The 22,345-nt window shown below is 42.6% G+C and overlaps 1 long non-coding RNA gene across 3 annotated transcripts in view; it reads right to left on the bottom strand.

Annotated features, from left to right (window-relative positions):
- LOC143927696 (uncharacterized) overlaps positions 1-22,345 on the bottom strand; it is a 114,428-nt gene that overhangs the window by 72,851 nt on the left and 19,232 nt on the right. The window lies entirely within an intron of this gene.

The following is a 22,345-nucleotide window of genomic DNA, read 5'->3' as shown; positions in this document are numbered from 1 at the left end:
CAGAATCTTTCATATGGTCCTTCAACACTTGAACACCACCTAAAATACAACCCATAGGTATACATTCTTAAGACATTAGGGTTCTAGCTGTGAAAGTAAACTGTCTAAGCCCGACCATCAATTGCAGAGAGTTCCCTGCTTAGATACAACCTCTATATTACACTGTCCCCAGGGATGGCTTCACCACTCCCTAGACCAGTGATCACCAAACTTCAAGCCGGGGCCTGAATGCAGCCCTTTGAGTACCTTTACCCGAACCTTGAGACACTCATTGACATTGACACTCATTGACATTTCTCCCACTGATACGAGGCACTATTCCTCCCACCGACACCAATGATGGAGAACTAGTCCTCCCATCGACACCAATGATGGAGAACTAGTCCTCCCACTGACACCAATGATGGAGAACTAGTCCTCCCACTGACACCAATGATGGAGAACTAGTCCTCCCAATGACACCAACAATGGAGCACTCTTCCTCCCACTGACACCAACAATGGATAGCTAGTCCTCCCATTGACACTAAAGATGGGCACTAACATTCCCCCTAATACCAAAAAAGGGACATTGTTTACTTCCACTGGCCACAGTCCGGCTCCCATTAAGTCTGAAGCACAGTAAACTGGATCTTTGTTTAGTAAGCCAGGATTTCTCCAGAGGTTGCTGGGTGTTCCTTGAGCAGAGCAATGATGAACTGACCCTCCGCCTGACACTGCCTTTATAGTCCCAGAGCCAGAGGTATAGGGGCAGATGCTTTCCCTTTCACGTCTCTGGCAAGTAACAACTAACATCCGTGAGGTTTTTAGGTGTCTGTAAGAGTACCCGTTTCCTACTGATCATCTAACTAAAGGGGTATTTCTTCACCAGCCAACAATGTAAAAGGTGCATTTCTTCCAATGATTGCTGATCTAAGAGGGTAAATTCCTACAGACCATCTAAAGGGGGAATTTTTGTCAATAAGTACCAAAGTAAAAGGTATCTACACTGCCCACCAATCTAAAGGGACACGTTATGACTGACCACCAATTTATAGAGACATTTCTCCAATGACTTCCGGTCTAAAGGGGCATTTTAACTTTGACCACCAAGCTAAGGGGACATGTCTCTACTGGCCACCAATGTAAGGTGGACACTTTCCTAATGATTACCCATCTAAGGGGGTACTTTCCCACCAACAACCAATCTAAAGGGGAATTTTTACAACGACCTTCAATCTAAAGGAACATTTTACCCATGACCACCAAACCAAGGGGACATTTCTCCACTCACCACCAATGTAAGAGGGGCACTTTCCTACCAACCATCAATCTAAAGGGCTACTTTTCCATCAACAACCAATCTAAAGGAGCATTTCTCCACAGGACAACAATATAAATGAACACTTTACTGCAGACCTCCACTCTAAAAGAGTCACTACAATTTTCACTGACTACGTTTCTTTTCTGGCCATGATTAATATTAGTTTTATTTTTGTGAATATTGCTCAAAACAATATTGTCATATAGAGCAAGTGGATATTAAAAACCATCTATTTAAGGCTGGGTTCACACTGCTGCGGCTACGAGAACTGGATGTGAGTCGCACCGCACTAAAGTGCAAATCACATGCGATCTCTGTGCGATGCAAGTTCAGCCATACAGATAGTATGGCTGAATTTGCATCGCACCCGCCCCAAACTCGCACAGGACCCTTTTTTTGGTCCGCAGCAGAATCGGATCGCATGGGTGTTCACACCATGCGATCCGATTCCTGTCCGAGTTTGCAGATTGCACTGCGATATGCGAACTGATCTGGGGGTGTCATTAACGTTTCACTGACACTCCCAGCAGTTCGCATAGGGCAGTGTGAACTTCCGCTGGGAGGCATGCGATGCGGGAACCCGCCGCGGATTCACGGCGTTCCTGCATCGCTGCAGTGTGAACCCAGCCTTAAGGTGTCTAATACACTAAGGGGTTGATTTACTAAAGGCAAATAGATTGCACTCTGCAAGAGCAATTTCTCCAGAGCTTAATGAATTGTCAAGTGAATAGGAACTCTCTGCAAACACCCTGCAACCATGTTCAATACACGCGTTTGCAGCATGCTATTGCAGGGTTTAGGGGGATTAAAGAAGGTGGTGACGTATAATGCCTCCTCACGCCTGTCAAATGCTGTCTAAATAGCAATCCGAGCATGGATCGCTCTTCCGAGAACAAAGCAAGTGTAAAGGATCCCTAACTCTGAAAACCTCTGTGTTCTACAGCTTTCAGCGTGACGCACAGCAAAGAAGGGAAATCTTGCTTTCCATTACAAAAGGGAAGCAGCCAGAATGTTTCTGAAGGATTTCCCTTACCCCCAACCCCCCATACGCGTACATCAGGAAACGTTATCACTTATTTAAAACCCCCAGATTTGGCAGCACTATACCAACAGAAACACAATACACTTTAAAATATTTTATTGCACAATTACAAACCACAGAACAAGACAATTCATTAGATCTACCAAAAACAGGAGATGCCCTTCAACAGACATAACCACAGCCTATGGTATCAACAATGGTGTTAGATACATTCCTTTATGAGTTTTGTTGTGTTTTTATGGGCTTGTTTTTTTTGTTTTTTTTACCATTCAACAGTATGTATGAGCATTTTCCAAAGTTCCAGGAAAGCAGCGCAGTACATAATGGAGATACATAATAGGTGAGGCTATACTTGCCAATGGAGGATTCTATTCAGCCAGTCTTGTAATCCACAAATGCCTACCACATTGCACAACCAGTTGCTTGTTTCCTGCTACCTTTCCTTGACGTGTCTTAATGTATAACGAAAGGAAAACCTTTTTTTTGTTTTTTTAGCTTTGGATAGAGTGGAGAGGGATTAGAACACCTGCCAGTTTTTATTGTGTTCTGTGCCCCCGTTAATGAGATTCACCCTCTTTATTGGTCCTGTTTACCATTATCATTGAAAGTGAAAGTAATGTCCTATACACGCGGTCTGATTTTTCAACGGAAAATGTCCAATCGGATTACGTTGTCGGAAAATCCCATTGTGTGTGGGCTTTATCGGACTTTTACCGATCGTTTGTAGAGAATTCCGACGGACAAAGTGCCACGCATGCTCAGATTAAATTACGAGACCAAAGCTATTGTCTACTAGCCTCTACGTAGTCCCATCATATCCAACGCCGACAACTTTGTCCAACTGTGTGTATGCAAGACAAGTTTGGCACAAAATCCGTCTGAAAAAATCTGATGGATTTTGTTGTCGGAATGTCCGCCCGTGTGTACAGAGCATAAGAAATTACCCAAATTTTAGGTTGTCCCCAGAAAAGTAATATAGGCAAAATCTTCCCATGGGTACACTAGTTCTGGTGACCTGGGGTTCCCCAAGGAATTTCCTTGATTTACAGGGATTTCCTCTCACTTCTTGTTTGTCTATGAGACAGGAGGTGAAGGGAAAACTCCCCAATGGGACACAGATGATGAAAAAAAAAACTGATGTTATAACCCTTCCTTGCTTTATCCAAAATGAAAAATGTTTTGCCTATCTACGTTAACCTCCAAAATACTTATTGGGCCACAGATTATCATTGTCATACTGTCATGTGAATGGGCAGGGGATACAGAACAAGGTTAGGGAGAATAGAGAAAAAGTTGATTATTTTACTGGCTATATAGTATTACAGAGCTCACAAAACATGCTGAGCAGAATTACAAAGCTGTTTTCAACTCAATGTCTCTGGTGGGCATTTCCTTGCCAAACAGGACTATGTGGAGAAGACTCACAAATAAAGAGTCCACAAAAGGTCCTCAAAGGGGCCTCACCCATTATGGGGATCAGGAGCATGTCATGGTGCCAAACCCCTGAACTGAGGGGTGATCAGACCACCCACAAAACCAAACCAAAAAAGGAGATGTGAAGCCAGCCTGTAGACCCACCAGTAGAAGAGTTGGTGGCAGAGGTCAAGCACACCCAAAAACAAACAGAAGACGCAAGATAAAGGATATCAGCTTGGCATATGTGAATTCTACAATCTGCCTAACAAACTATATATAAAAATAAAAATTTGTCAATACAATTGACAAGTTTAATCTGCCTTCCTCTAAAATGACAGTGAGAATCTGATCATTTACTATAGGTAATAAATACTTTTTTTTTTTTATTAATCATCGCTATCATGTATTACCACATGGCCAAAAATGAAAAATTACTATGATTCACCATAAATTGTTTGCAGTGCCTTCTCCTGAGGGATGGTGGCGCTGCATGCTAACAGTTGCTTTCCAACTTTTCTATTGGATTTTGAGTATCCTAATTTAAAACTTGCACAATGCTTTTTAATTTACTATAACCTCTGAATTTATTATCATCATCTTCTTGCAATTGATCTTTTTTGAAAAAGCAATGATACTACATCATATGTTTTATGAGACAAAATAATGGCTCCCCTTTAAGGCACTGAAATATAGAAACAATTTTACGTTGAATACATGGAGACAGTTATTTTATTGCTTTGAAATATGGTTATTTGATTATTCAGATATATCTACTTAAATTAAGCCATTGACTATCAATCTAATTTTATTTTGTAATTCAGTCTAAAGAACTACACTATAATGGTGATAAAGACAGAAAGTCCAGTAATTTTATGGCTGCTGACTGTAGGCAGACGTCAAAAAGCTCTTCACATGTGCGGTGTAACTTCAGCTGTGATAAAATTAGAATGTTCACTTGGCTTGCCTTAACATAGGTTATGTATAATGGCACTGCGGCCAGATTACCGAAAGTCCCTCACAGGATTAGTGGGAATGTACTTCCAGTAACCTATACTACAGAACTTTTAGCAATCTGACTCCTTTTGTTACGGTGCTCTAAGAATCACTTAAAGGACTTCTTTCTGCCAGGACTTCCAGGATACTTACAATCTCCGCAATTAGGATCTCAGGTAAAGGCCCATTGACAATAAGAGTCTATGACCCAAGTGAACCCGCACCACTTTCCAGTGGTGCACCATAATGTCTCTTCTCCATAATATGGTGGGGGAGGGGGAGTTTCTGTAGTCCACAGAGAGAATAAATGAAATAATAATAAATAAGTGAACTATGCAAACTAATAAGAGTGCAGAATAGACCAGATTGCAGAGAGCCGCTCAGGGGGTTAGAGGAAATGTGCTTCTACTACAGCACTTCCTCCAATCATACTCTTGTTACGGTACTCTACAAATCACTTCAAGTTTTTTTTAAATCTCTGCCATGACTTCCAAGATACTTGCAGAATCCCAATCAGGACTTCCAGAGTTCACTGTAATGACACTGGGTAAGTGGTCCAACCAATAAGGGTATTTAACCACCAGCCTTTGTAATGGCTGGTGTTGTGTTCTATTGCCCAGTTACCACAGCTATAAAGAGCCATAATACTTGCCTGCCAGTTACCTGTTTGATTGACCTCACTTCACCCTTGCTTGCTGCATGCCTAGACCAGACTACGCTCTTACTGCCTGCCTAAACCTCTGTCCAGACCTGGCTATTTTCTGCCTGCCTAGACCTTTGCTTGGACCTGACAATGCTCTTGCTTGCTGCCTACCTAGACCTTTACCTGAACCCGATTAGTCCCTCACCTGCCACTTTCTTTGACCCCTGTCTTGACCCACACTTACAGCCCTTGTGAACTGTCCCTAAAGACCAAAGCCTTTCTAGTCCAGCCACTCCCTTGATGGGGTGGTCTTGCAGGTCATGACCTGGCGTCATTTTGCAGCAAAGGGAAGCGGGACCACTAGGGTTCCCAGCCCATCTCCGCCATTAGGATCCCTGGTGAAGACCCAGCGACAGTTAGATTCCACACACACCACCTGCAGGAAAGAAAATCGCTCAATCTATGGCTGGCTCTAGGGTTTACATACACTTAAAGGGGTTGTAAAGGTTCGTTTTTTATTTTCTAAATAGGTTCCTCTAAGGTAGTGCATTGTTGGTTCACTTACCTTTTCCTTCGATTTCCCTTATAAATGTTTTTTTTTTTTGTTTTCTTTGTCTGAATTTCTCACTTCCTGTTCCTCCTCAGTAAGCTGTTCAGTAAGCTGTTCTGGCTGACTAACCACCAGCTCGGATGATGGTGAGAAGTTTACTGAGGAGAAACAGGAAGTGAGATATTCAGACAAAGAAAAAAAACATTTAGAAGGGAAATCGAAGGAAAAGGTAAGTGAACCAACAATGCACTAGCTTAGAGGAACCTATGTAGAAAATAAAAAACGAACCTTTACAACCCCTTTAAAGGGCTTGCCTCCATTGACATTACAAATGTAATGTGAAACAAGTTGGGTTTTTTCAAGCGTTGTGTCTTTTTTACCAAGTATGACGGCCCTTGGGCTATGAACTTTTAAAGGTTACTAGGAGTCTTTTGCATTGCTGTTCTTAAGCACTGCACTAACCATGTTTTTTAATGTGTAGCTATGCTGCCACTCCTGTGTGTAGTGTACCATATGTTTGTTAATATACGAGTCATGGAAGGTGGTTTCATTTTGACGTCAATGGACACAACCCCTTACCTAGCTGGGAGAGGACCTTGCCCCCGCTGCGTTGAAGGATTCAGGCTGAGTGCAAGCCATGGCCATTGTTTCCTTAAGGTCAAATCAAAAAGGTTAGAATATGGAGACATAAAGGCCACTCAGTCATAGCATCCTATAAACCGGCACTGAGGAGACCGGATAAAATAAACATCTCAGCCCTGAGAAGAGACAGTTATGAGCTGAGCAAGGAAATGGCAGTATGCTTTGTCATGACTGGGGCCGCAGATAAAGAAATCAGGGCAGTAAAAGCTGCTTTAACAGCAACCAGAAGATTGAATGAAAGCTTTTTCAGCACCTTACTTAATGAGAACAGCTCAGGGGAAAATAAAAAAATAACATAATTTTGCCAGTGAGAAAGGTTAATAAAAGTAAATAATTTTTTACAGTTAACCATTCTAGAAAAGGAACTATTACTGCACTGCAGCCATAACTTTTTTTTTTAAGACACGCAAAATCGTTTCTGCGAACTGTTGACTTTGACTTCAACTTCTTTTCCTATTCCAGGCTATCCAGCAAACACAGCAGCTGTGTTAAACTCACAAATCAAAGAAACGTAGTGACAGCTCTTTGTAATCCACTGTAGCCGAATGCCACCGAGCTCCCGATGTAGAGGCATGTGAGTTGTCTTACAGCTAAGCTTAGGCAGCTGAACTCCAGGCAAACAGGCCCCATTCACACTTTGCATAGTGGGAATTTGTGTTTCTGCTCGTGATTTTGTGTGGAAGATTTTCACAATTCCGCGTGTCGCATATAGGGCAGGCCATACACTTTAATGGGCTGCTCTATGCGTGTCTGTTGCCAAAAACAAGTTCCTGCTCCTTTTTGGGTGACAAGCTTCACAAATTTTTAAAGGTACGCTTATCCTCGATTGCCACCCAACAATCGTGGCAAAATCACTGGTGGTCTTTTTTGGTTCCAGTGAGCGGTATTACGTCACCAGGCTGACACTTCCCTGTGCCTTCCTGCCTTTTCGATTTATCTTAACAACATGCATTCCCGCTCTCCTTGTCTTTTAGCTGAAGCCATGAAACAGGCCGGCAGCGAAGACTTTGCCTCTCCACCTCTGTCAGCCTCCACGGGTTCAGAGAGTGGCAGCACTCGGTCCCTCAGGGCTTGGACCATCCCCAAGCGCACAGCGGAGCTGCCATGTAGGGGTATTTCTTACTCCGCCACAGCCAGGAGAGCCAGGCTCTTTAGGCTGCTTTTGTCACCGCCCGTAGCAGCTTAGCCCAGCACCCAGGAATCCCTGCAGTCTATCTCCTCGGCTATTGCCCAGCTCCACTCCATGGTGACCACGCTGTCCATAGCAGTCACCGATATCCAGGCCAGAGTGGGAGTCCTGAAAGTGCGCCTGGCTGCGGCCCTGCTGGACTCCATTGCCGCCCTGACGCCTTCACCTGCAGGTATGTGAGAGGTCTGCACTGTGATCTTCTCTGCACACCTCATCCCAGCCAGCATCAGGAAGGACATCTTGGACAGCAAGGATGTTAACCTGTCTTCCCTCCTCATATCAGTCCATGATGTGGCTGAGAATAAATAATACACCTGGGGGGACATTTCTGTGGGAATTAAAGCTAAAGACCCCGGGCTTAACCATAAGCTTACCGTCACTAAGTTCGTGCTGGCCTTTGAGATGGTTAAGGATGTCCCTTGCGCAGCCAACCCAAGCAGGAGTGAAGAGCTGGACTTGACTGGAGTAATGGCACTGCTGGGACAGTTAAAGAGCAAAAATGTATAAACCTATTACAAGACAATTTTATAGTTCAGTTTATTTAGGCCCCAACTAGGAATGATGCTCTGTTGGACCTGGTAATCTCAAACCATGCAGAGCTTATTACTAATGTTCATATAAAGGAACATCTTGGTAGCAGCTACCCTAACAAGATTTCATTTGATGTTAGCTGTAAGCATAAAACACATACGGGAAAGATAAAAACATTTAACTTCAAGAGAGCAAATTTTCCAAGGATGAGGGCTGCTCTCCAGGACTTAGACGGGGAGGGAATATTGGCATCAGTGGACACAGAAATGGGAATTCTTCAAAGTGACTGTTTGTGAACTCACTGCAAAGTATATTCCCATGGGCAATAAGTTTAAAAGGCTAAAACTATAAGTTAAAATAGCTATAAACAATAAGAAAAGAGCTTTTAAAAAATATAAAAATGAAAGAACACTAGTGTCGTTTAAACGTTACAAAGAATATAACAGAATATGTAAAAAGGAAATCAAGGACGCAAAAAGTCGACAGTTTGCAAAAGATAGTAGGACAAACCCCAAAAAATTCTTCAAATATATTAATAGTAAAAAGGTCAGGCCTGAGCATGTAGGGCCTTTACGAAATAATCTAGAGTGGGTGACTTGGGACAAAGAGAAGGCAAATGTATTAAATACTTTCTTCAGCTTTGTGTATACAAATGAGCATGGGGGAGCTCATGTCCATAATGGGGGAGGTAGTGACACAGCTCCACAATGGCTCAAAAGTGATATGGTTCAGAAATATTTAGACAGAATAAACATGGATAAAGCACCTGGACCAGATGGCATCCACCCACAGATCCTAAAAGAATTGAGCTCTGTAATTTCAAAGCCATTGTATCTAATTTTTAGGGAACAAAGTCTTTATCAAGTAACTATAGACCTGTTAGTTTAACTTCTATAGTCGGGAAGATACTGGAGAGTTTAATAAAAGACCACATAGACGAGTTCTTGCTGGAAAAAAATATTTTAAGCAACAGACACCATGGATTCATGAAAGACAGAAGTTGTCAAACAAACCTGATTTCTTTTTATGAGGAGGTAAGTAAAACCTTGGACAGAGGGGTGGTGGTGGACGTGGTATACTTGTATGTTCCCCACACACGGCTCATGTGTAAGGTAAAGTCTACAGGCTTGGAAATAACAGTTTGTACATGGATAGAAAACTGGCTAAAAGACAGAATTCAGAGAGTAGTGATTAATTATTCTTACTCTGAATGGTCTAAGGTTATCAGTGGTGTACCCCAAGGTTCAGTGCTGGGACCCTTACTTTTTAAATATCTTTATAAACGTTGGGTCGGGGATCAAAAGTAACATTTCTGTCTTTGCAGATGACACTAAGCTATGCAGTGAAATAACATCCTTACAGGATGTCTCCAATTTACAAGCCGACTTCAATGCGCTTCTAATTGGGCGACTATGTGGCAGATGAGGTTTAATGTTGATAAATGTAAAGTTATGCACTTGGGGGCTAAGAATATGTACGCATCATACATACTAAGGGGAGTACAACTGGGGAAATCAATGGTGAAGGTGGATCTGGGGGTTTTGGTAGATCATAAGCCTAATAATAGCAGCAATGCCAAGCTGCGGTTTCCAAACCGAGCAAAGTCCTTTCTTGTATTAACAGAGGTATGGACTCCAGAGAGAGAGATATTATTTTGCCCCTTTGCAAATCATTAGTAAGACCTCATCTGGAATATGCAGTTCAGTTTTGGGCACCAGTTCTCCAAAAGGATATCGGAGACCCGGAGAAAGTGTAGAGAAGGGTAACCAAACTGATAAGAGGCATGAAGGAGCTTAGCTATGAGGAAAGATAAGAGGAACTGAATTTATTCACTCTTGAGAAGAGGAGATTAAGGGGGATATGATCACCACGTATAAATATATAAGGGGTCCATATAGTGAACTTGGTGTTGAGTTATTCACTTTACGGTCAACACAGAGGACAAGCGGGCACTCTTTATGTCTAGAGTAAAAGAGATTTCATCTCCAAATATGGAAAGGTTTCTTCACAGTAAAAGCTGTGGAAATGTGAAATAGACTCTCTCCAGTTGTGGTTCTGGCCATCTCAAGTAGATTTCTTTAAGAAAGGCCTGGATTCTTTCCTAAATATACATATTATAACTGGGTACTAACATTTATAGGTAAAGTTGATCCAGGGAAAGTCCGATTGCCTTTCTGGGATCAGGAAGAAATTCTTTCCCCTGCTGTAGCAAATTAGATCCTACTTTTCTGGGGGTTTTTGTTGTCTTCTTCTGGATCAACTGTGGGTATAGGATTGGGTATATGGGATTGTATGATACTTTTTATTTTATTTTATTTATTTATGGTTGAACTAGATGGACTTTTTCAACCTGACTAACTATGTAACTATGTAACAACGCCTGGTGCCCAGTAGCAATTCTCAACCGATTGTTAAATGCAAAACTTTTTTTTTTAGTTTTGGATGGAGTGGAGAGGGATTAGAACACCTGTTTTATGGCTGTCTGTGTTACTCTCGCTATTCGTCCTGTTTACTGTTATCCTCAAAAGTGAAAGTAAAAGAAAATCCCACATTTTGAGTTGTCCCCAGAAAACTAACAAGAAGGTAACCTTCCAATGGGGACACTATTTCTGGTGACGTAGGGGTCCCCAAGAAATTCCCTTAATTTGCAGCATTTTCCTCTCACTTCCTGTTTGGCTATGGGGCAGGAAGGGTAAGGAAATCTCCACAATGGGACAAAGATGGAAAAAAAATAAAAAATATGACGCTTGTTTTAACCCTCCCTTGCTTTACACAAAATGAAAAAAAAAAAAGTTTTGCCTATAATTCTACTTTAACCACTTTGCCGTATAGTAAAATGACAGCGGGCGGGATGAACTCTTCTTTTAGGACAACATCATGACGGTGCCCAGAACTACTGCTCTCACGTGTCCTAGGAACACAGCATGACCTTGATCTTGGTAAATAGCCAATGGCACAGCTCTTTACCAATGTGATTGACTGTGTCCAATCACAGCCAGTCACATGTAAACAAAGAAGTGCCATTTATTGGCTCCCCTCAGCTTACACTGACAGAGTGTGTGGCGAGGAGAGCCGATCAGCAGCATCTCCTTGAAGGGGAGACAGGCACAGGTAATCAGGGCACTGATCATCTGTGCTCTGATTACAGTACAGCCCATGCAGTGCCCATCAGTGACACCAATTGGTGCTCATCAGTGACACCCATCAGTGCTGCCCATCAGTGCCGCTTATCATTACCCACCAGTGCCACCTATAAGTGCCACATATCAGTGCCACCTATCAGTGCCCATCAGTGTAGCATATTAGTGCCTCCTCATCAGTGCCACCTAATTAGTGTCCTTCATTGTTGCCTCACCAGTGCCCATCAGTGCAGCCTCATCAGCGCACATCAGTGAGGCTGGGTTCACATGTGGCTCACAGCAGAGGTCCGGTGCGTCCCGTTCACCGCTTCAGGTCCGATTTCAGCCCAAATTTTGGGCTGAATTCGGATCTGAAATGGATCAAAAGACGCACAGGGCACCTGTGCAAATTCGCACCAGAGCCGCAGTGGAAATATGTGAACCGACTCCATAGTGAGCCGGTCAAAATCTCCCGCTATTGCGATTTGGATGCAGGGAACCTGCATCCAATTTGCAATAGTGTGAACCCAGCCTGAAGGAGGAAAAAATTACTTATTTACAAAATTTACTGAACTGACGGAAACTAAGAAAATTTTTATTTTCATTTTTTTTTTAAATTTCAGTCTTTTTGCTTTATTTGTGTGAAAAAAAAATTATAAAAGTGTTGCATGACCACGCAATTATCATTCAAAGTGCGACAGCACTGAAAGCCTAAAATTGGTCTGGGCAGGAAGGGGGTGAAAGTGCCCACTGCCCAGTAGGCAAGTGGTTAATTGAACAAGCTGAAGTTATAAGCTAATTGTCTACCATGCACAGCTGCACCAGATTTTGCACTCTTATTTTAGTAAATCAGCATCACATTGCCTATAATATAAAAATCAATAATATTAAAGCCCAACTCCAGCAAAATGAAATGTAAATAGTGGATATAACTGCTGGAACTGGAAGTGTGGCCCCCACCAATAGGGATGTCCACATCACGCAGGCAGAGATGAGGGCACTAGAAGAAGGACCCCAGGAAGTAAACAGAAGAGAAGGACCATCATGTGACCATGGCTTCAGGTAAGTAAATGGGTATTTGGATTTTTTTTTTCATACCAGCAGAGAGTAGAACTAATATTCCTGAGCTGAGCTTTAATTAAATAACTATAATACGATATTACCTATAGTCACTGGGGAAGGATTAGAATTCCTGTCAGGTTGCAGAGGCTCTGTTATGGTGACCATTAGTCTGCATTCACACCCGAGCGTTTCACGAGCGCGTGAAAAGGCACGTGTTTTTGCACACATTCACAAAATATGCAGAAATCGTACGTCGCCCCTAATGTGGTAAGCAAAAGCTCAATGCCCATAAAGGTACACAAGCTGCTTTGGCTCATTTGTTGTGTATAGGGCAGCCCATTGCATGTAGCGCAAAAATGTGTGTTCACGAAAAGCTAGGTGTGAACTTAGTCTTAGACCCCTTTCACACTGGGGCGGGGTCAGTAGTAAAGCTTTAGCGCCGCAATACTGTCATCTTAGCGGCGCTATTCGGCCGCTAGCGGCTGATAAAGGGTTAAAATCCACTGCAAAGCGCTGCTGCGGCAGCGCCGCACTGTCCTATTCCTTTAAATGAGAAGGAGTGGTGTATACACCGCTCCTTCACCATTCCAAGACCCCTTTCACACTGAGCTGGCATCAGCAGTAAAGCAGCGCTATTTTTAGCAGGGCTATTCAGCCAAAAAGGGGTGTTTTGCCGCTGGTATCGCAGCGCTGCCCCATTGATTTCAATGAGGAGCAGCGGTGGAGGAGTGGTGAGTTCACCAATCCAAATAAGCTGCTGGCAGGACTTTTTCTGACGTCCTGAGAGCACACAGCTCCAGTGTAAAAGCCCTCCGGCTTTCACACTGGAGTGAATGGAGCAGCTGTTTTAGGGTGTTTTGCAGGCGCTATTTTTATCGCTATAGCGCCTGCAAAACGCTGAAAAAAAAAAAGTGTGAAAGGGGTCTAAAGATGCTGCTAGCAGGACTTTTTTGAGCATCCTGCCAGCTCACCGCTCCAGTTTGAGAGCCCTTGGGGCTTTCACATTTGAGAGACAGCGGCGGCTGTTTCAGGGCACTTTGCAGTCGCTATTTTTATCCTTGTAGCGCCTGCAAAGCGCCCCCAGTGTGAAAGGTGAGTTAGGGATGAGCTCAGGCATGTTCGAAAAAAAGAGGGTGGGCTTTAATGCCAACATGACACACATATGTGTCTCTGGGAGGCCAATGTTTTTGCACTGAGAGTGTGCACACTGCATGCTCCCAACACAGAGACCAAGCTGTGAAAGACAGCTCTCAGAGCCAATTCACACAGCAACCCAGAGCAGCAGGAATGATTCACTGCTGCCGCCACTCTGCGTTGCCTGCAGTGTCGCACACAATTTATTGCAACACACTGCTCCCCTTTTTTTGTTTTGTATGAGCTTTATTTGAAATTAATAAAACATACACTTCTTTCATAGTGCGATTCAGGCCAGTGTACTGCGATAAAATGCAGCATGCCTACATTTTATTGCAGCACGCTGCAGCGTTAGGCTGCAATGCAGTGTGAATGGGACACATAGGAAACAATTGTTGCCTGTGTGTCCCTGTGGTCATCACTAATGATCAGAAGCCAGCGGGATCGCCTCCCGATCATATGACCATTGTGACAACCAATCACATGAATGATCAATCTTTCCTGCCCCCCCAACATTCAAAACGTTTTAAAGGGACACTGGGGCAAGCTGAAAAGGGTTAAAAGAGAAGTATGGGGTTTCTGTTTTTTGCAGATTTATACTTACCTAGGTGGATGCAGCATCGACCCGATGCATCTGTCCCCCAAAGGCTCTAAGACTGAGAACTGAGTGATCAAACACAGCTGATCACTCAGTTCTCAGTGCTCCATGACTGTCAGCCACCGCTTTCTGCTCTAGGGTCAGGGTTCTCAGAGCATCCCTTATGTTAGAGTCCCCAGAGTTCTCCCTTACATCAGAGTCTGCAGAGTCCCCCCTTACAGTGTAAGGGAACTCTGTGAGTTCAGATGTAAAAGGGGAGCTCTGCGGACTCAGATGTGAAGAGGAACTCTTGTTATTAAGTTCATATGATTAGAAATGTTATTTAATAGCAAAATATATGTATAGTTTATACTATAAAAAAAAAAAATGTTGTGCACCGTGAAAGTGTTTGGGTTTGACTTGAAGAAAAGGTGGCACCCTATGTAAACCGCACCTGTTCTCACAGCCGCAACCACCCAAAATCAAACCGTGCAGCTCCTTTGCAGACCCGCGGGGCTGCCATTCACTCCTAACGGCACCCCCATGCATCTAAAAATCATAGTGTGTTTTTGGTTGCGGATGATCATATGGTGCAATTTATTTTAAAAAAAAGTACAGGAAACTTTTACGGGCATCTCACTCAAATAAATGGGCTGCCATGCCCACACAAGCATTGCTCACAGAACTGCTAGGGTGTGAACCTAGCCAAAAGCTTTGCTATTGAAATCCATTATGATTCTGTAAATTCTCTCTTCGTTGGTATCTGTAATATCTAAGATCACTCGGCTTCCCTGATCCACGATTGTAGAGATAAAATATCAGTCAGAGTTTGCTATTAGTCAACGTGCGATCAGATGAAAGCCACCTGCAGACTAGATGTCGTCCGCCTGCGCATGCACAACCCAGCTGCCAAACAATATGTCTATAGATAGAGCCTTCTACAAACATGTAAGTTCATATCAGGTGAAGTTATATGTTTATGGAGAGGGGAGAGGGATGGGGAGTGCTGCCGGTGCAGACTGTCTAGGGAAAATCTATCCCAGCCGAATGAATTTCCTCCTGAGCATAGAAATGGCCAGGGGTGTAGAAGGGACAAGTGATCACTCTGATCTCTCCTCCTGTCAGCATGTTCACTGTCAGCACATGTGATCTGATTGACTTCTATTGCTAGTGTAGCCCTCCCTCTACCACTCTGAGTGTTGTTGTGCCGGGGTTCATAGGAGGCTGATATGAAGACAAATCTAGGTATTTACACTAGCTTCATTTAAAGCTAAATTAGAGGCAGATATAAACACATACATTAAATAAATTAATCATTTATACATCAGTAAATATATCTATTTAAATGCAAACAGATTAATAACCTGTCTGTGTATGGCAGAGCATGACGGGGGGATGGGCAACTTAAGAATCAGTTTTACTGCATTGCAAGAATTATGCCGTACTTCCCAACTGTCACTGATTTCGAGGGACTGTCCCTGATTTGGAGCAATGTCCCTCTGTCCCCCATTCCTCCTCATTTGTCCCTCATTTTGGTCTGATCTATATAGTTGTATATAAAATGTACTTTTTATCGATCAAAACGTTTTTTTCCAGCACTAAACTTTTCATCTGATTTCTAACTTGCTGCATTTGTAGATTCCAAAAGCTAATATAAATGAATAGTTGTTGTAATAAAAAAAAAAAGAGTTTTGTGGGTTTAACCAGTTTTTTGTTTTTTTGTACAATTCTCCTTTAAGGGGGCGTGACTAGGGGGTGTGTCCCATGCCTGCATACTTTTGCTGATAGGTGTCCCTCATTCCCATCTCAAAAAGTTGGGTGGTATGATTATGCTGATAGGAGGAGAGAGCAGAGTGACAGAGAGAAGTATTTTTTTTTTCTCCTTTTATTGTCCAGTCACAGGGTGGGGTTGGGGAAGAAAAGTAAAACTAGAGCAGATAATCAATCAGGTTTCCTGAGCTGTTGGACAGGACTGTGCTTTGTGGTTGAGTTCTTAGGACTGGATGGACAGAAATACAAATCGTTTGCAGGTAATACAGATCTCATATATTTATTTAATCTGTGTATTTAGTGGTTTTCCTGGAGTTCAGCTTTAAAATATAAATGTATTGATCCTTTACTAAATAAAATCGTGCTGATGCATGTTTTTTTGCATACTAACATACTGCATACTAACATGCGTTGCATTAACCGCTTGCCGGACGCCTCACGCCTATATACGCTCATAGCGGCCGTTTACCACGTGATCGTTCCGTCGAATGACGGAGTGATCACTTGTAAACAAACTGGCGTCATGTTATGACGCCGGTTCCTCCCTCCCCCTCTCTGTACCGATCGGAACACCGGAGGGGGAAGAGATCGGTGTCAGCAGCGATGTGGGCTGCATCTGCAGTGCCCACATCGCTGCTCACCGAAAATTAACCCCTCAATTCCCTGCCAATACTCTGCAATACTCTGCAATACTCTGCATTACTCTGCATTACTCTGCATTACTCTGCAATACCCTGCATTACCCTGCATTACTCTGCAATACCCTGCAATACTCTGCAATACCCTGCAATACTCTGCAATACCCTGCATTACCCTGCAATACTCTGCAATACCCTGCAATACCCTGCAACACTCTGCAATACCCTGCAACACTCTGTAATACCCTGCAACACTCTGTAATACCCTGCAACACTCTGTAATACCCTGCAACACTCTGTAATACCCTGCAACACTCTTTAATACCCTGCAACACTCTTTAATACCCTGCAACGCGCTGCAATGCTCTGCAACAACCGCCAATACCCTGCAACACTCTGCAATGCTCTGCAACACTCTGCAATGCTCTGCAACACCCACCAATACCCTGCAACAATCTGCAATGCTCTGCAACACCGCCAATACCCTGCAATGCTCTGCAACACCCGCCAATATCCTGCAATGCTCTGCAACTCTGAGATACCCAGCCATAGTCGGTGATACCTTGCAATACCCAGCCATAGACACCCCCCCCCCTCCCGCCGCCCTCCGGTGCTTCTACCGACTTGCCAATACGATCAAATCCAGAATCTTTTTTTGTTTTTGTTTTTTTTCAGGCTTCCCAGCTTAGAGGTGAGATGCGGGGTCTTATTGACCCCATATCTCACTGTAAAGAGGACCTGTCATGCCATATTCCTATTACAAGGGATGTTTACATTCCTTGTAATAGGAATAAAAGTGATCAAAAAATTAATTTTTGGGGAAAAAAATGTCAGACTAAAATAAATAAAGTAAAATTAACAATAAATAAAAATATTTTTTTTAAAGCACCCCTGTCCCCATGTGCTCGCATGCAGAAGCGAACACATACGTAAGTCCCGCCCACATATGAAAACGGTTTTCAAACCACACATGTGAGGTATCGCTGCGAACGTTGGAGCGAGAGCAATAATTCTAGCCCTAGACCTCCTCTGTAACTTAAAACATATAACCAGTAAAAAAAAATTAAATCGTCGCCTATGGGGATTTTTAAGTAGCGACGTTTGGCGCCATTCCACGAGCCTGTGCAATTTTGAAGAGTGACATGTTAGGTATCGATTTACTCAGCGTAACTTCATCTTTCACATTATGCAAAAATTGGGCTAACTTTACTGTTTTTTGTTTTTTTTAAGCACAAAACAGTTTTTTTTCCAAAAAAAAGCATTCGAAAAATTGCTGCGCAAATACCGTGCGAGATAAAAAGTTGCAACGACCACAATTGTATTCTCCAGGGTGTTTGCTAAAAAAACATATATAATGTTTTGGGGTTCTATGTAATTTTCTAGCAAATAAATGATGATTTTTACATGTAGGAGAGAAATGTCAGAATTGACCTGGGTGCTCCAGAACACCTGATGGCGCTCCCTGCATGTTGCGCCTCTGTATGTGGCCACGCTGTGTAAAAGTCTCACACGTGGTATCGCCGTACTCGGGAGTAATAGCAGAATGTGTTTTGGGGTGTAATTTGTGGTATGCATATGCTGTGTGAGAAATAAACTGATAATATGACAATTTTGTGAAAAAAATAAAAAAAAAAGTAAAACAAAATCTTGATTTTGCAAAGAATTGTGGGAAAAAATGACAACTTCAAAAAACTCATCATGCCTCTTACTAAATACCTTGGAATGCCTTCTTTTCAAAAAGGGGTCATTTGGGGGGTATTTGTACTTTTCTGGCATGTTAGGGTCTCAAGAATTGAAATAGGCCGTCAGTACTTCAGGTGTGATCAATTTTCAGATATTGGCACCATAGCTTGTGGACTCTATAACTTTCACAAAGACCAAATAATATCCACCAATTTGCACTTATTTTTACCAAAGATATGTTGTAGTATAAATTTTGGCCAAAATTTATGAAGAAAAAATTACTAATCTGCTAAATTTTATAACAGAAACAAAGAAAAATTCATTTTTTTTACAGAATTTTCTGTATTTTTTCTTTTATAGCACAAAAAATAAAAAACCGAACGGTGATTAAATACCACCAAAAGAAAGCTCCATTTGTGTGAAAAAAAGGACAAAAATTTCATATAGGTCCAGTGTTGCATGACTGAGTAATTGTCATTCAAAATGTGAGAGCACCGAAAGCTGAAAATTGGTCTGGTTATTAAGGGTGTTTAAGTGCCCAGTGGTCAAGTGGTTAAGAGGCGCGCGTGCAGCAAGCTCCATGAGTCGGGTCGCGGGACTCGATCGTCGTGGGGATACCCGCAATTGCCTCACGGGGAGATGCTAATGTAAAAAAGCATCTCCCCGTTCTGCCTGGTGACAGTGTCACTGATCTCTGCTCCCTGTAATCAGGAGCAGAGATCAGTGATGTGTCACACACAGCCCCTCCCCCCCACAGTTAGAAACACACCCCAGGACACGCTTAACCCCTACACTGCCACCTAGTGATTAACCCCTTCACTGCCAGTGTCATTTATACAGGAATCAGTGCATTTGTATAGCACTGATTGTTGTATAAATGACAGCGGTCCCAAAAATGTGTCAAAAATGTCTGATGTGTCCGCATTATTGTCGCAGTCATGATAAAAATTGCTGATCGCTACCATTTAAAAAAAGAAAAATATTAATAAAAATGCCATAAAACTATCCCCTATTTTGTAAACGCTATAACTTTTGCGCAAACCAATCAATAATTTTTTTTTTTTTTTTTTTTTACCAAAAATATGTAGAAGAATACGTATCGGCCTAAACTGAGGAAAAAAAATTTTTTTGTTTATATATTTTGGGGGAATTATTATAGAAAAAAAGTAAATAATAATGTGTTTTTTTTTTCAAAATTGTCGCTCTTTCTTTGTTTATAGCGCAAAAAATAAAAACCGCAGGGGTGATCAAATAGCACCAAAAGAAAGCTCTATTTGTGGGAATAAAAAGACGTCATTTTGTTTGGGAGCCACGTTGCACGACCGCGCAATTGTCAGTTAAAGCGACACAGTGCCGAATAGCAGAAAGTGTTCTGGTCAGGAAGGGGGTAAATTCTTCCGGGGCTGAAGTGGTTAAGGCAGCCCATTTTTGGCACAGTGGCACACCACAACACAAGGTAATTCATTACCATGTGTAGTGGTGCGGTGCAATGTGTGTGTTGGACCTGCAAGGGCCCAGTCACATGTGCAGCAGTGTTTGTTGCTTTTCTCAAAAGCGATCCCTAGTGGATCCCTTTTCAGAGGCATTTGACAGGTAATTGATAAGGCAAAATTTCACCACCTATTCTTACCCTCAAAAAGGCAATTCGCTGCACCACAACCACATGCTTTTGCACAGAGTTGCAGGGTGGTTGTGGCACAGCCTCATTCACTTGAATGGGTCGCGTTCAGCAGCAGTACCGCCTGTCAAATGTGATATGCTGTTTAACTTTTGCAGTGTTGCCACAACATGGATACAGACCTGAGCGGGTGGTCAGGAGGCGGTAAACCACGACTCAACTGCCTGCTTTTGCCATGTTCATGCCCTGAAAGATTATCTTGTATAGAGCCAAAAGCAATCCACTAAAGCATTCTCTGTGTTCTGCCTCCAGGTGAATGGAGCAATGGCGGAGTGAAGGAGAGAGGAGCATGTACAGTAAATCTGCTTCATTGCCTGGCATAGAAGAACACACGTACACGTAAAGCAGGAATCCCGGACTGTACATGTCCGGGGTAAATATTCCTGCCCACATTTTTATATAAATGTATAATTATACTTAGAAACAAGATTAACAATATCAATCTTCTAGAATTAATATTATTTGCATAAAGCATAAGCCAAAGCCAAAAAGTGTTGTCCCAATTTTGGATGGAGAAGGGAATGGTTACAACCCTTGCCAAGTTTTTTTTTTTTTGCCATCTGTGTCCCATTCTATAGATTCCCCTTCACTTCCTGTCCTAGAGACACAACAGGAAGTGAAGTAAATCCCCTCTAGACAGTCGTCACCTCAACAAGTGTCCACATTGGAAGAGTCCTCCGATATTCCTGTGTATGGTAGTGACAACTCAGACTTTTGCAGTTTCCCTCACTTTCAGTCCTGGTGACTGTGGCCGCAGGACAAATGGAGAAAGTGGCCCTCACCAGACAGCAATATAGACATCAGAAAACTATATTCTGGAAATCAAAGAGGAACTGCGGTCTGCTGCTCCCATAATTTGGAATAAAAACATATTTGCCATTCTGAAGCTTCCCTCCAACCACTTTGCATATAATTTTATATATAATGAATACCTCCCAACTTTTTGAGATGGGAATGAGGGACACCTATCAGCAAAAGTATGCAGGTAAAGGACACACCCCTTGCCACACCCCTTAAAGGAAACTTGTACAAAAAAAAAAAAAAACAAGATTGGTTAAACCCACAAGTGCTTTTTTTTACCACTGCTATTCCTTTATATTGGCTTTTGGAATTTACAAATGCAGCAATTTAGGAATCTAATGAAAAGTTTAGCGCTGGAAAACACTTTTTGATAGCTAAAAAGTGAATTTGATACACAACTATATAGATCCAACCAAAATGAGGGACAAATAAGGAGGAATGAGGGATAGAGGCACATTTCTCCAAATCAGGGACAATCCCTCAAAATCAGGAACAGTTGGGAGTTATAATAATGTGATTACTTGCCAAAATATGCTGCAGAAATCTCCCTCCACTGAGTCTGGCTGCATCCATTTTAACTGTGGGCAGCTGAAGCTGCTGCCTGTTCACTTCCTGGATTTACACAGACACACAGAGGCACGCCTCCAGCTCTGCATTTCTCATTGGCCCTCTTATGACTCACTCACTCCTTTCCTGGCAAACTCTCACAGCCAGAGAGAGCTGTGCATGCTGTCACAAGCCTAGGCTAATGACCAGACAAGGAACAGGAAGTGAGCTGTATAAGGTATTTACTGTCAGAAAAATAATGTTTTACTATCCAAAGTTAAAACAACAAGGGCAGAAGATTTAGTAGATGGGAAGTTGAAAAAATGACCGCTGTAAACACTTATTTGTACAATCAAGTGATGAAATACTTCACTGGCTCTGATAGGGTGGGTCAAATACAGCACAGACTCCCCTTTGTGAGTAACCCCCAGAAGAAGAAAAAAATAAGCCCTGCCTTCAGATACACTTTAAAAGAATCTCACTCACACTTATAAAATATTATAAAAACTGTAGAATCCTTTTTGTGTCTGATATCAAATAGGAGTGGATCAATTGTGAGCATTGGGACAAATGAAAAACATTGTAGCTGTTGACCGCTAGGGGGCAGTAGAGAGGATTGTCAGAGCAAAGCGTGAGCATTGTAGGGCTCACACATGTATATTCTCTGAATAGTGGATCGCTTTTTAGAGCTCAGATAGGTAGCTGCTCTCGGGCATTTAGGAGGCGTTGTGCTGTCTCATGAATGCCTTTTTTTTTGCAATTTTCAGTGGGACTAATGTGCAGGGCAACTGCGAGCCAAGCGTTTTGGGTTCCGGTGCAGCCCCACAGACCTTAATAAGTGCGTTTGAAAGAGGGTGCCGCCTGTCAACACGACATACAGTTTTAAATGTGCCATGACACAAAGCATCGCAGGGACAGCATTTGAACAGCCCCCAACTCATGGTAGGCTTTAGGTGGGGCAAAAGCGCCTATTTTTAACCGCCACCAGTGAGAAAGATACCCACCTTGTCACTTTGGCACATGACACAG

Source organism: Lithobates pipiens, unplaced genomic scaffold (genome assembly GCF_037356315.1).
Source record: "Lithobates pipiens isolate NorthernLeopardFrog02 unplaced genomic scaffold, aLitPip1_a1.2 Scaffold_23, whole genome shotgun sequence".
Lineage (NCBI taxonomy): Eukaryota > Metazoa > Chordata > Amphibia > Anura > Ranidae > Lithobates > Lithobates pipiens.
This window is presented reverse-complemented; position numbering and strand designations above follow the sequence as displayed.